Source organism: Patagioenas fasciata, chromosome 4, assembly GCF_037038585.1.
Source record: "Patagioenas fasciata isolate bPatFas1 chromosome 4, bPatFas1.hap1, whole genome shotgun sequence".
In the NCBI taxonomy this organism is placed as follows: domain Eukaryota; kingdom Metazoa; phylum Chordata; class Aves; order Columbiformes; family Columbidae; genus Patagioenas; species Patagioenas fasciata.
In genome coordinates, this window is record NC_092523.1 from 57,419,412 (window position 1) to 57,433,768 (window position 14,357).

At 38.3% G+C, this 14,357-nt stretch overlaps 1 long non-coding RNA gene across 1 annotated transcript; it reads left to right on the top strand.

Annotated features, from left to right (window-relative positions):
* Window positions 1-1,981: 1,981 nt before the first annotated feature.
* LOC139827828 (uncharacterized) lies at window positions 1,982-14,348 on the top strand. The gene is made up of 5 exons (XR_011738857.1): window positions 1,982-2,136; window positions 9,779-9,941; window positions 10,812-10,928; window positions 11,321-11,454; window positions 14,211-14,348. It is a non-coding gene; the product is annotated as an uncharacterized lncRNA (long non-coding RNA).
* The last annotated feature ends 9 nt before the right edge of the window (window positions 14,349-14,357 follow it).

Below are 14,357 nucleotides of genomic sequence, written 5' to 3' on the forward strand. Positions count from 1 at the left end.
ATGAAAACTCTGAGACAAAACAATCGACAAAAACCCACCTATTTCAGGCTAAACTTGCAATTACCAGCTCATTCCGGTGCCTGAGGTAAGCAGATTTTTGTACTGCCATCAGCTTTTCCTGCAGCTGAGGTGGACGCTGTGAGACCCCACAGGAACGTCGGACCAGACTGGGCTTCCCGGCCTGTCTACCTCCCCAGCTGACGGTGCGGAGCCTCTTTGTTGCCTCCCAACCTTCTCCCAACGCAGGAGGAGACAGCCCCGGGTCTGAAAAGCTCTGCTGACGTAGGTTTTTAATATTTATATAGAAAAGGCATGCAGCTGTTGTGGTTTAAACTGTTATATGTTACTGAGTTTCAAGTACGGATATTGTAAAGATAATAGCTGTGCTTTGCCAAGTAGACTGTCACAGTAACACACATCAAGGACCGAGGATTTACTGAGGCATGGCTTTAGAAACCTGAGTGCAGATAATTTGCCTAAAATTTGGGATACTTCTTATTTAAAAAAAAAAAGAGGCAGCAGGTCTCCTTGCGCGAACCTCCAACTTCGGCCTTGAAAAAATGATTGCCTTGTTGTTGTGAGCCCCAGAAGAAAGCAGAGGAATCCTTGCACAAATCATGCATTTCTCCTTGTAAAAAATTTCCATTTCTCTCAATGTTCTTATGGTGTTAGAGCTGTGTAATAAAGGCCAGTTGGGTTTCCTGGCTTAGATGTTGAAGTGAAGAAACAGGTTTGACAAGGGTTTTAACAGTCAAACTGTTAATTTGTGGCCAGCAAGCAATAGGAAGGAAGCTCAGCCTGGGAGAGAAGCAGCATTTATAGTGCATTATTTTCAGAAGTCTTTTCCCTTTTTTGATGGCTAGCAGTGAGATGAATGCAAGCTCTGTCTGACAGAAGGAGAACTCATTAAAAAAAAGGATGGAAATATTTAGACTGAAAGAAGTTGTTTATATCTGTAAGAGCCATAATCACACAGATGCAGATTACTTAGAAGTGTGTCACGTGGAAGCAACTTCAGGACTCTGTTGGCACTGCTGCTGTTTATTGCACATTATCAGACTGCACTGGTAATGTATGTCTCTCATGCCGTGCTGTACCATTTGTGTAAAAACAGACTGCTAAACATGGAGTGAGTGATTGCACTTTGTCAAATGTTTGAGGGACAGCAAGTTGATGTTTATGCACATAGCACTTACTAGTTAGTACTAGAAAACCATTTCCCTCCTTTTATTTTCCAAATTAAATTATGGTCTCTTTTGGAATATTGAGTAAAATGTGCAGAAAACCTAGCACTGCAGCGAAGAATACTGAAATTTTTCATCCAGGGATGAAAACTTTGAATATTTGTAGTATGTATCAGCATCTCAGAGAATTTCTGCAGAAAATACATAAGCATGAATCCATAACAGGATTGTTTGAAGAGGTTTGATGCACTTCGGGCAGATGCCAGTGCACTGTCTAGAAACACTTTTCATCACATTCCCCGAGGTGCTTGTCTGCAGGCATACAGAGCTGGGTATGGCACCTGAAGCTTTTGACCCCCCAGCTCAATAGGAATGTACTCAGCTCCTTACAGGAAGAAGGTGGTCATTCCACAATACTAGAGAGCCAGCGAATAATTGCGGTGCTGTATTCTTTGAAGAAGGGTGCCTAGAATATTGGCAAGGCAGCTTTCTAGAGAAGGAAGCGGTCTGCATAGACAACATGACTCGAAACCCTACAGAGGCAAAGATTGTTTCTCTCAAAGTATGAAGGAAACAGATGACACTGGAGAAGCAAAAATTATTAATTTATATTCAAAAGCAAGGTTAGGCATTTGTGATGTTTGGAATATGGTCCAAAAGCAGGGGCAAGAACTGATAGAGTGTCATGGTCTGTGAACACATTTTGACCTGCCTGTTCTCGTGTTCTTGCATGGGTTAATCAGTAAGTATGTCTGATAACCTCTCACCCTCATTCTGTCGTTATTTCAGTTCCATGTATTGTCTTCATCTTTTTGGATAAGGATGGTTCTCAGCAGTGTGGCAGCAATTGCGCAGCCGCGGTGATGCGGTTGGGAAGTGCTTCCATCAAGGACTTCTGAAGGTGTAATACAACAGAGGCTGCAGCGGCAGCAACCAGGCCTGACCATCAAATGTGAGTTTTCTTCTGCACAAGGCACCTTTGTCTTTTTTTTACATGCTCTTTTTCAAGGATTATAGCCATCAGGTTTGCAGTGTAGTAAATGGGACAGCATTGTCAGACATTGTTCCAAACAATATTGTAAACATACTGCAGATTTCCAGGGGGGCTGCACTGAGTTGCTTTAAAGTGAGTGTTAGAAATTCTTGTTTTTCAGCAGTCTGGTTGTGTGCCACATCAAAGACACATAGCACAAACTTTTAGCACTCACAATCATAAAAACAAAATAAATGTTTTTCAGGGGATCAGCAACTCTCGTAGCATTTTGCACAGTTGCTTTTGCTAGAGCCATCAAACTGGCTGTTTAGATGCTGGGATGAGAGTAATTGCCGTAACGGAGAAGGCTGCAGCTTCAGCTTGAAACACTCCAAATGAAAACGTTAGTTGGTCCTACACCAGGCCAGAGCTTTCTGATTTGGCTGCTGGTGGTGTGGTGTACACTCAAAAAAATTCTTTCTAATTGCAACTTGTTAAGAAACAAGGTAAAAACAGGAGGAGGACTTTTTCTGTGTCAGCAATACTGGTTGTGTGGTTGCCCAAAACTCTCTGCTGGGTAGGTAGAGCTTATATCAATGCATTTTGCTTTTGCAGAGTACTTGTCTATGGTGAAATAATCTGTCCATGTGAAGGTGATGCTTGGCAAAGTCCTGCTGGATATTAAATCAGCCAGTATCCAAGAGAAGAAATAAGCAGCCACTCTGAAATATCCACATATATACTTATGTCTCGAACACAAAAAGAAACATTTGTTAGGAGCATATTTTGGTAGCAAAGTCAATATACTATATACACAAGGACAGCGATTCTCGAAGGAACAGAATCATTTGAATCCTAAAATGTTTTTTCAAGTACGGTAACTGCATTAAGAACTTGTTAAAAGAACTGCTGAGACTGATCCTGCCAGCTAAGTACAAAAAATAATTTATATTCCCAATATTGCTCAATAAATGCATTGGGACTAAACCAGCCCAATCTGTTCAGTCTATTAGTATTTCTCATAGCCTCTCCATGCCTCAAATTCTATCATTGTTGCTCTTGCAGTTTTGAAGTAGTGTATATGTTTCCAGTCCTGCCTCTTTTAGCCATCTGTTGAGGCACTACATTGCCTTTTTACAATTTTTAATTTCTCTTGTAAACTTCTGTGGAATGCTTTGAAAATAAGTGATTTTTCAATTTTTTGATACAGAATCAGAGAATCACAGAAAAGTCTGTGTTGGAAGGGATCTGTGGTCAAGGAATTCTGAAGAACAAGGCAGAGATTGTTTTCCTCTTCCTGGGTGGTTTGGACTTATTAATGTTTTAGACGAGAAAGTATACTACTTTCATTCAGTTGAAAGTGAGTTTCAGTGATCTGTGATTTCCAGAAACTGTGTAACTTCGAGTATAGATATTTGTGCAGCTTCCATTATCTGACTTTTCTTCTTGTCTTCTGGCTTTTGACGGGAGTCTGTACATTCTGCACTTCCAAGTATTTGCCTGACAACATCTTGCGCAGACTACTTGCTGCCCTTCAATTTATCCATCTGTCCCCATAGCTAAAGAAACCATGTCATTTTGAGCTTTTAATCCATAACCATTTAGTCTCAGACAAAAATATAGACTCTTTTTTTTTCATTGGTGACGTTGCTATCTTAATTAATTTTTCCATTTCTTGATTCTCTGGTGGATGTATTTCTTACCTTTATTGGCTGCCAATGTCAAGTGTCTACCTGACACAAATTCTTTGCAGCTTTTATATTTTTTTAATCCTTCCTCTGTGCTGGAACAACTTCCTGAATTGCAAATCTCTTTATTGATTTATTTTTATTGTACCAATGAGTATATATTATGATGAGCAAAAAATTAGTTGTGCAGTTTGTTGGGTTTTTTTTAGTTACTGAGGCAGAAGATATTGCAAGTTTACAGCAGAATAAAATACAAAGGGTAATAACAAAAACATCTTTTTTGTCTTGTAAAAATGTGTCTCTATCCCAAAACCAGACAGGAGGTGGCTGACTAATTCTGTACTTCGTGTTCAGATTTGGCTTCAGTTACCTAACATGTTTCCTCAGACTCCAAATTCTTTGTGGAATGGGTTGTCATTCCCTGCCTCAGTAGGATGCTACTCTACAAGTACGATTCCCTCAATGCCTCCTGGAAAACCCAAATTAAACAACTGTGTCTTTCCTCACAGGTAGTGAATATATGGCCGATAAGGTTTTTGTTGTACCTACTAGCACAGAAGTCAAGAAATAAGGTGATGCTTCTTACACAGCCCAAAGCAGCCAGCCAGGAGTTGCAGCTTCATCAGCAGAACCCTTAAGTCCGTAGCAAGACCTACTTAGGCTTTAAAAATTGTCTTGGCTCAAGCAAAGATTTAATAAGTGCCTGTGTGCACTGCGAAAAACAACAGGACCAGTTCCCGAGTCAGTGTAACTCATGGGCCTTTTTAGACGTGTCATTTGAAAAGTCAATAGTGTATATCTCATAGTTGTCCAGCTCCGTGTAAATATTTTACAGAATCAATTAGATAACTTACATGCTAACATCAGTTTTGAAAGCCAGGCAATAATTCTGAAAATGAAATTTGCTTTCTATAGTGTCCAGCCTTCTGCTTGCTTCATCAGAAGCCATCGTTCAAATTGTTCCACTGCCAGGCTTACTAACCTGTTTCAGATTCCACTGGAATATATCTTCATTCCAACAAAATTGCTCCAACAGCTATTGATACTATTGATTATTAAATATTTTTTAGCTACAGAGAAGTAGCTAAAAAAGTAAGAAGTGTGCTTTCTATTAAAGGAAATATCTTATTGAAAACTATAATAACCACAATATTAGACAAATACACACACAAATATAGATACACAATAAAAAGGAATTTATTAAAATATTTTTTTTTCATCCTTGGAGCTTAATTAGTAGTATAATAGTGTAATCGTATATTAAGGTAAGTCACTCTTCAATGAGTCTTATGGACACAGATGATTTGCTTAGTCAGTGAAGGTTATTTGTCTCTATTTCATTATTTGTAATTAGGACAAAATGCTTTCAAAACAGTAACCCTTTCCTTTGTAACAAAGCAAAACAAACAAACAAAAAGAGCACCCGGTAAGCATTGCTAGGCACTTTGTTTTCTGTATTGCTAATATTTTAAAGTTTTGTATACTTCCTAAATTTCAAGATCTAAAATTGTGATAACTCAGTCTGAACTCTACACAGCATTAGCCATATTCTACAACATGGTAAATGCTTAACAAAGCTTGCTTAGCGCGTTGTAAATCAAATGCAGTTGTTTCAAACTTGATGTATGAATTTCAGGGCAATGGGAAATTCATCAGATATTTAGTTACTAGTGTAGTTATTGTTGTGATTTTTTTCAGTTGTTTTTATTTATTTTTTATTTTTTATTCCTTTTTTTTTATTTTTCCAAATTGGATACTCCTGATTCCAGTTTTGTCAGTGGCCTTCTGCATATTACAAGCTCTCAAATAACATATGTTTTGTCTTTAGGCTGATATCAGTACTTAGGTTATCTTTTACTTTTTTTTTTCTCTTCTTAATAAATAAACACAGTCCTTTCTCTAGCTTCACCAAAGTAAGGCGTTTGGTACCTGTAAATTCACAGTAAATTTTTTCTCTAAATGTTTTTAAGATTTATTAAGGCTATTTACACCTTTTCATGAGTGAGTGGCAAGATGTGATTGCTATGGAATCAGACAATAATTCTGTCGATAATGGTGTATCACATCTGTCACTTGTAATCTATAGGTGCTGTATAGGTGCACCTATTATTTATCCACAGTAAGTCCTGTGATAGAAGTGAGGGCTCTTTCAGAGATCTTGGTTATATTGAACGCATTTTTTAATATCTGTTCTTGCCTGTTTTGTGGCAATAACATCAGGTGCTTGCTAGGAACAGAATCTATAGCTGAGAGATTGTAACAGCTGATCAAACAGGTGGAAAAGTTGTGATTTAGGCAATGAAAGAAAAGAATGTGCAAACTGAGCAAGTCAGAAATGAGAATCTCACATGAGATACACAGGTTTTTTGGGGAAAAACATTTCCCAGGAGAAGCCTGGTTTGCTGAGGAGGAGCAAGGGTTAATAAAAAACATAAAACCTCTGCTATTTAGCAATGCTGTGCTATTAGTTGCAGCAAATGGAGCATTCATTGCAAGGAACAAGGAATTACTTTCAGTTACTGGCACTGAAAATATAAAAACCTTACTTTTGCCAACCCAGAACAACTTTCTGTAGTGAAAGCGACAAAATTTAAAAGCAGGAGCTTATGAGATTATTGTTCTCATAAAGCTTCCTTCAAACAAATCAACTTGAACTAATTATAGTACATCTCTAGAAAGAAACAACCTTCAGCTTGTGATTTATTTTTAATTATTTTAAAGTGGTTCAGACAAAAGATTTAAAAGAAAAATCTTTAACCGGATTGAATAATTTCACATGAAACCCGACCATAAGCAAGTCTCTTAAAGTTTCCTAGAGCCCAGATTAAATCTCTTACTATCAAGGGTAAGCAAACTGCATCAGGAATTTTCATACAGAAAATTACATTTTCAATTAAGTTAGTGATATAATCAGAATTATTAAATTCTGTATATCACAATTGTTTTAGACTAAGTTCAAATGGCAAAAATCTCAGGAAAACAATAGTATCAGGCTGTTCTGTCATTTTTTAAGCCCAAGCGATGCATGAACCATAATACCGTAAACCCCTCGATCCGTAGTACCCCATCACTAAGGTCCTGCCGAGAGGAGCAAATGTCAGGGATAATTCAGTTCCTAAGCCAATTGCAGTGGGAAGCAAGGATCATATCAAGACCAATTTGGAGCAGATTAACAAAAAAAGGCTTAATGAACTGCGTGCCTCAAGAATGCTGGTAAAATCCACCCCTAATGAGGGTGGGGAGATGGAAGAGATGGTGAGAAACAAGTCAGGACCTTGGGGTATTATGAGATCCTTGGGAGTCTAATTCTTGTCACAAGGTCAAGCTTTTACAAAGCAATTATTAAGGATCTCCATCGTATCAGCATACAGACACACACATACTCAAAGCCTTTTAACCTCAGGGATTCTGGACTCGTTTCCCTTCTCCCACTAACCACTTTTATTTTTTTCCTGGTTTCCTTATTCATGCAGGTACATGTTATAGCAGCTTTACAGATGGTGTATCTGTCTCCCGGCATCTGCAAGTGGTCTGATTGTACTAGTCAGTGCCCAAACAAAAGGAAAGAACCAAGGTTTTATTTATTATTTCACTTTTGCCTTTCTCTCAGCTTGATATGTGTGCCTCTCTAGTGGAGAGAAAGGAAGGAAAATTCTCATCTCTGCCATCGTGGGCCTGCTGTTCTAACTTTTATCTTGAATAAGGACAGGCTGGCGTTAGCACCCACTGCCAATTTGAATTTTTCCAAAGTAGAAGAAAATAGTCTGCCATGAGCGATCAGCTTTAAGCCATTTATTAGTCCTATCTTCTTCTGATCCAGATATACATGGAAAGTAGAATGGTAGAATCCTGGATAAAAAGAGAAAAATATAATCATAACTTAAAGCCTATAGTGTGGCGGTGAAGTCTGAGATGACTACTGCTGTAATTTCTGCTCATGCAACTGAAGCATAGAGTTGTATAGATCTGACTATGTCATTGCAGAGCTCAGCTAACAGTTTGTCAGTTAGATTGTTCTGCTTGTCAGTTCACTAGTATGTGGGAAATCTCTTTAAATCACTGGGAGCAAATAAATTAAAAAGTGGTGCGCTTAGGAGCAGCAGAGTCTCACCGGTCATTGACATCAACAGAAGTTCTTCCTGGGCAGCAGCTGTGGGATTTGCTCTGGTTGCACTGACATGTGCCGCATGCAGGCGGGATCTGATCTTCTCTGGATGGTGAAATATAAAGTACTGCACAGTGCAGGAAGAGATGTTTGTTTTGCATAAATGTATAATTCTATGTGGCCACCTGCTAAAACAAATGGTATAATGCAAGAAAACTTCAGGTGTTTCTAGGTAAATAATATTTGTGCACTACTGTGTCCAAGTCTGTTAAAAATGTGAGTAGTTTAACTTAATTTGATTATTTTCCTTCTCGGAAGCCACTGTTATATACTGAAATTTATTTTATTTTCAGATTGAAACCCAGTCTGGGTGACCTCATGTATAACTCTTGAAATGTTAAGGAGCACAGAATGTAAGGGTTTGGAAAAGATCATCCAGTCCAATCCCCCTGCCGGAGCAGGAACACCTAGATGAGGTTACACAGGAATGTGTCCAGGCGGGTTTTGAATGTCTCCAGAGGAGACTCCACAACCTCTCTGGGCAGCCTGTTCCAGTGCTCTGTTACCCTCACTGAGAAGAAGTTTCTTCTCAAATTTAAGTGGAACCTCCTGTGTTTCAGTTTGTATCCACTGCCCCTTGTCCTATCATTGTTTGCCACTGAGAAGAGCCTGGCTCCATCCTCCTGACACTCACCCTTTATATATTTATAAACATTAATGAGGTCACCCCTCAGCCTCCTCCAAGCTAAAGAGACCCAGCTCCCCCAGCCTTTCCTCATAAGGCAGATGCTCCACTCCCTTAATCATCTTTGTTGCCCTGCTCTGGACTCTCTCCAGCAGCTCCCGTGCTTCTTGAACTGAGGGGCCCAGAACGGGACACAATATTCCAGGTGTGGTCTCACCAGAGCAGAGTAGAGGGGAAGGAGAACCTCTCTCAACCTACTAACCAGTCCCCTTCTGGTACACCCCAGGATGCCATTGGCCTTCTTGGCCACAAGGGCACAGTGCTGGCTCATGGTCATCCTGCTGTCCAACAGGACCCCAGCTACAACGACCTGGGCTGTAGAGTTCTGTGAGTTGCCTGTCAAGGTTTTAAATGTGCACCAACGTACCCACTTGACTGATGACTGCGTGAAGTACTGACCATTATTTTTTGGTTTTTTGTTGGTGTTTTTTTGTTGGTGTTTTTGTTTTTGTTTTATTCTGGGCTGTTGTGTTTTTGGTTTTTTTTTCCCTCCAGTGACAGCTTCTCTGCTTCCATTTTTGTTTCTGAATAATACGAGGACCTGTACTTTTTCTGCCAATTTCTTTTCAACAATCATATCACTGTTACCTCCTCACTGTTTTCTTCTGCTTAAGAAAGAAAAATGTTAAGTAAACTAAAGGTACATAGCGCTTTCTGGCAGTTTTTGTACTCTGAAGCCTTTGTTTTCCCCAGCAGCACTACATGTTACTGTCAAAGCAATACGATAATTAGTGATTAGGTAAGCAAGAATCCTGAATTCATATGTATCAAAATGTTTAGAACATAGTGTGAGCTGTCTTTTTACTTACTTGTAAACAGTGTCCCAGTTCTGAATGTTCTGGAAAGATAAAATCTGAACTGAAATCCTAGATGGATCAAAACTGTAAATACAAAACACAGCAGAAAGATTTGAACAGATTTGTATTTTATGATCAGTTTTTTACCACCAAGAATGATGGTGCATTCTCAGAGGTACATGTCTGAGCCTTAGACTACATATTCTAACTAATTCCATTCTCAAGAAAATAGCCATGGTTGAAGAGATTGTACTCATGAAAGCTCTGCTATTTTCCGGATTCACAGCTCTCTCACCTTCTGCACAAAGGAAGGAATCAGCAAAAACTGGGGCAATTGCATGAGACAGAAGCTTAAATGAGGTGGGAATAAGGAATTCGTAAAGCCACGTTATCCTCTCTTTATGCCTCAGTGGTTTGTGGTTACTACAACTATCAAGGAAGCTGCACAGGTAAGAAATGAACTGTTTGTATTTAACACAGCACATATTTCTCTTGTGTGTTATCTCTAATGATGTTGGACATAGTTGATAGGATAAACCATGTGATTCAGCTGTCAAAAATATAATATAGGACTTCTTATGTTCCACACATGAAAATATTCCCCTGAGTTCTTTAGGTGGTTAAAATACAGTAAAATATTATAGTCTTAGCAGCTCGTAGCCAAGCAGTCAAGCTTTAGTTATATCCACAAGTACTCATGGTTGCAAGCTGTGAAATATAAGCTTGAATATCTGCTTCAGTTTAATTATATTAAGAATAACTGACCTGGCTCTTGAATTAGACATCATGTTTTAATATCTTGAAACATTCTGCAGTATTCCAGTGGAATACTGGAAGGCAAGGTGAAGATTTTTTCAAAGTTCTGTAACAATGTTGGGGTGTTGAAGAGGATGCAAATATAAAATTTAAAAAAATTCGTATCTCAAATGCAAATTGTTTTCTTATTTTCATGAGGAAGCAGAAGCTGATATGCTGGAAGGCTTTAAAATGCTTGCAAACATAAGGGAGAGGAGAAATCCTCAAAAATAGTTCTGTCACAGGTCTAATCTTTACTTATGATACCTGCCCGTTGTGACAGTTTATTTACAGCTGTGTGTATAAATCTCATACTCATTTTCTACAAGTATCCTCTAAATGTGCATTATAACTAACCCAGCCTCAGAAACTTTTAATGAAATATAATTATAATTCTGTTGGAGGTAATTACCATCTTGCAAATAGAGTATTATTCTTGCTTATCCTCAAGCTGTAAAACATGCTTTTATGATAAAGGAACCATCTTGTCATACCAGAAGGACTGTAACAAGAATATTTTTCAGGGACACAGCAGTTGAGTCTTCATTAGTCATGCTCAGAAATAGATCAGGATTGTTGTATGGCTCACATTTGTAACGTGCAAGAAATGGAAACCATACTGGGCATCAAAAATCACTAAGGTAAGACTTTAAAAAAGGGTACAGAGTGCTTTAAGACTCATGCTATGAAAAAGATCTTAAAAGAGCAGTAACGGGTACTACAAATAACAACTAATAAACCCAAAAAGCCCTGGCACTGCCAGAAATAGCAAAGGAACAAAGTCTTCAGGTCAGGATTAGATCTGAAGTTCATAAATAGTTTTAGTGTGCTGGTTCATTCCATTAGAAACATGTAAAGTGAGAAAGACGGGAATTTGGAAATATGAAAGTTGAGCTGTTACCAGGTTCAGATAGGAATGGAGATGATACGCTCCCCATATGTTTCAAAAAGTAACATTAAAATAGGCCCTTGACTCAGAAATGGAACTATCAATACAAGGAATAACCTACCTATATATATCTGTTCCCAATAGCTGCGACTACTGAGGTGCTTTGGCCAGTAATTCTTCCAACCCTGAAGATGGGGGCAGGACATTCTGACTGCAGAGCACTATTCACCTGATGTTTCCTTCCCCAGGAACCAGCGAGCGAGTACCAGAACATTTAGGTAAATCATTTCCTGCAAACCTTTTCGTCATGGAGCTGGAGTATCTGAATTAATTGAACAAAAAGTGTTATCGTTTAAATGCAGAATACTGTCCTGGAGAAAGGCATTTTACTCAGCAGTGGAACATCTCAAATATTACTGCGAGAGGGAGCTACAGCTCATTTAAGTATTATCTTGTATAACCAAATGGGCTCTAATGAAAAATTAATCTTGTTTTTCCTTACAAACACAATCCACATAGTGCAAGGTGAAAGGTTTAAGTCTGGTTGAGCCAGTGCCTGTCGCTGTGACCAGAAGTCCCAGTCATTGGGAGCTCACCCGTCTGCCTGCGGCACTATAAAGGTTTATGAGCAGGGCCATGGTGCACCTGGCCTACTATCAAACACTCTGAAAACGGAAATAAGAGGCATATGAATGGAAAAGACAATTGTCCTCCCTTGCCTCAACATTCTGAACATGAAAGAAAAACATACAACTGGCATTCAACTTCTGCATTTATCCTTCCTCCCCTCCCTGGTGAGAGAAATTGTGCTCTGAATAACTAATACCATGCACGCTGGCAAATCTGAGTAGCACGAAGCATCTCAGTGTGAATCCTGATGACCTTTTCCATGTTTAAACAGCTTGTATGAAATACATAAGCATTTAAACTCAATCGCAATATAAAATCTGAGCAAAAGTGTAGGTTAGGATTTAGTGCTCACATAATACTTTTTGGGGATAGATTTTTCTCCTGGCAATGAACTTACTCAAATTTGATCGTGTTGATGGTTTGATTGCTAAAACAACATTATAAATATTGTGCCAAGAAAGACTTGTAGAAAATACTGCTTAGACTCACGTTCTTTTCCTTTCCAGAAATACATGGAATCTCTTTATTAAAAAATCATATATATTATTTACAAAATATAATTATGTAAATCAAGCAGGTAAGAATAGAGATTGGCTAAATCCTAAAAACAGAGCAGAGACAAAGCTGGGTAGGGTCACATCTCACATAACAAAGTGACACTAGGACTCTGATCCCAAATTGCAAACAGATAAAGACACTTTGGGAAAACAAACAAAAAAAAAACAACAAGCAACTTAGATATATCTATCCCAGTGAGGCTGTTCTAAACGATGTGCTGTTAAAGCCTAAACCAAATCCTTTCCACAGAATTATGCAACAGTAATAGGACAAAAATTTAGTGTACATCAATTATCCACATATCAATATATGGAAATATATTCAATATAGACTCATATATTGATACCAATGCTTAGAAACTAGTATTCAGAGGTTTTATCACAGTAAGCTTGATACCTGACATGTTTGTGCACATCTGCATGGAATGACTCTGTTAATTTTAATGCAGAATATGTCCTTTAGGGGACATAAACAACAAAGGAAATTATTTATCTCTACTGCGTATCCAGCAAAACATTCCCAGAGAGCCCGTGTGCATCCTGCCTTGCAGCTAAAATATCTAATAGCCTAAGAAGAAACAAAATCATTTTGAAAATTATCTGGAGTAGTAAATGAAATGAAGTAAAAGCAAAGTAAAAATTGGCTTGTCTGTCTAGTTAGCATAGATACTTCCAGCTTCTGTGCTGAGTATTAGCCCAATTCTTTCAGAATTAAAAATTTATTCAGTCACTATGTACGGCTGGAACAGCCATGTCGAGAAACCTGGTTTTCATTTTACTGATCTCTTCTAACTTTCTACCATCTGGCAGAAGCCTCTGACTTACATTTATACCACAAATTATATTTCTGCTTTACAAGTTATGTCACTGAGCATCAGAGTGCCTAATCTGAGCCAAGAAGTGCCACCGAGATGGAATGTGCATATCCCAAATTCTGGGCTTGAACAGGAGCAATGTAGCATGCTGAGGGTTAATATGTCTATTCACCCCCAGAAAATGGTATCATCATGTGTTGTTTGCTGATGTGTCCACAGACAGTAAATACAGCTGATGTCAAAGATATCTTTTGTTTGAACACTTCAGAACGTCGGCCATGCCAGTGCATCCCAAAGTTGCGTTAAGGCTGGGTCTCATAATGCCACTGCAAAACAGAACCAAAATTATTGTATCTGTATATTCATCTTGTTAGTTAGAATGTCTGTCCATTTTGATAGATTGTAAAATGAAAATCTGTCAAGAACTTCTAAAAGGCCTGAGTACTACAAAGCTGTGATTTCATTAATATTTGGCTCTATATTTTAGTTACATACATAGAAATACATGAAACTTGTAGTTCAGCCATACCAGTGTAAATGTAGAAAATCTATCTTTTAGTATAGTTTTAAGGTGACAATTTCCCGACAACCTAAGAAGACATTTTTATTTTCAGAAACTGAAGTTACTTTACCAAATTATAAAGTAACAGCTAAGTATTTTGTGATGCAAGAGTGAGGCAGACTGATTTTTAAAACTTAACAGGGTCATAACCTGTTTTCTGAAAACTGAGTACATTCAAAGAGCTAAATGCAGAAATACTAATAGTCGAGCAAGAACTTTATTTCATCAGCTTTTCAGGGCTCTTTGTAATGTGAAAGATGTCTTTTGTGTGTGCTATTCTGTTTGTGTGTGTGTTCTTAAAGCCACATGTGTTTCTCCATGAAATTCAGGTCTGTGTCAACACATTTCTGTACAAGATCCCCTTCTGGCTAAGACGGAAATTGAAAATTTAACTGAGTGCTATTGTATCTGGGAATCTGTAATTTTATCTATATTACGCTATTTCATCTTTCTTCCCCCCCCGCGCCCAGTGCATTTGTTGGATGCTTCTGCGGAGTTGTGACAAAGCTGAATGAAAAAAAGGGCATGAAACATAAGGTTTTGAAAGACACCTACTTGCTATCTGTTAGAATATCAGGTATTTTTTGAACAGCATCAAATGCCACTGCACAATTTAA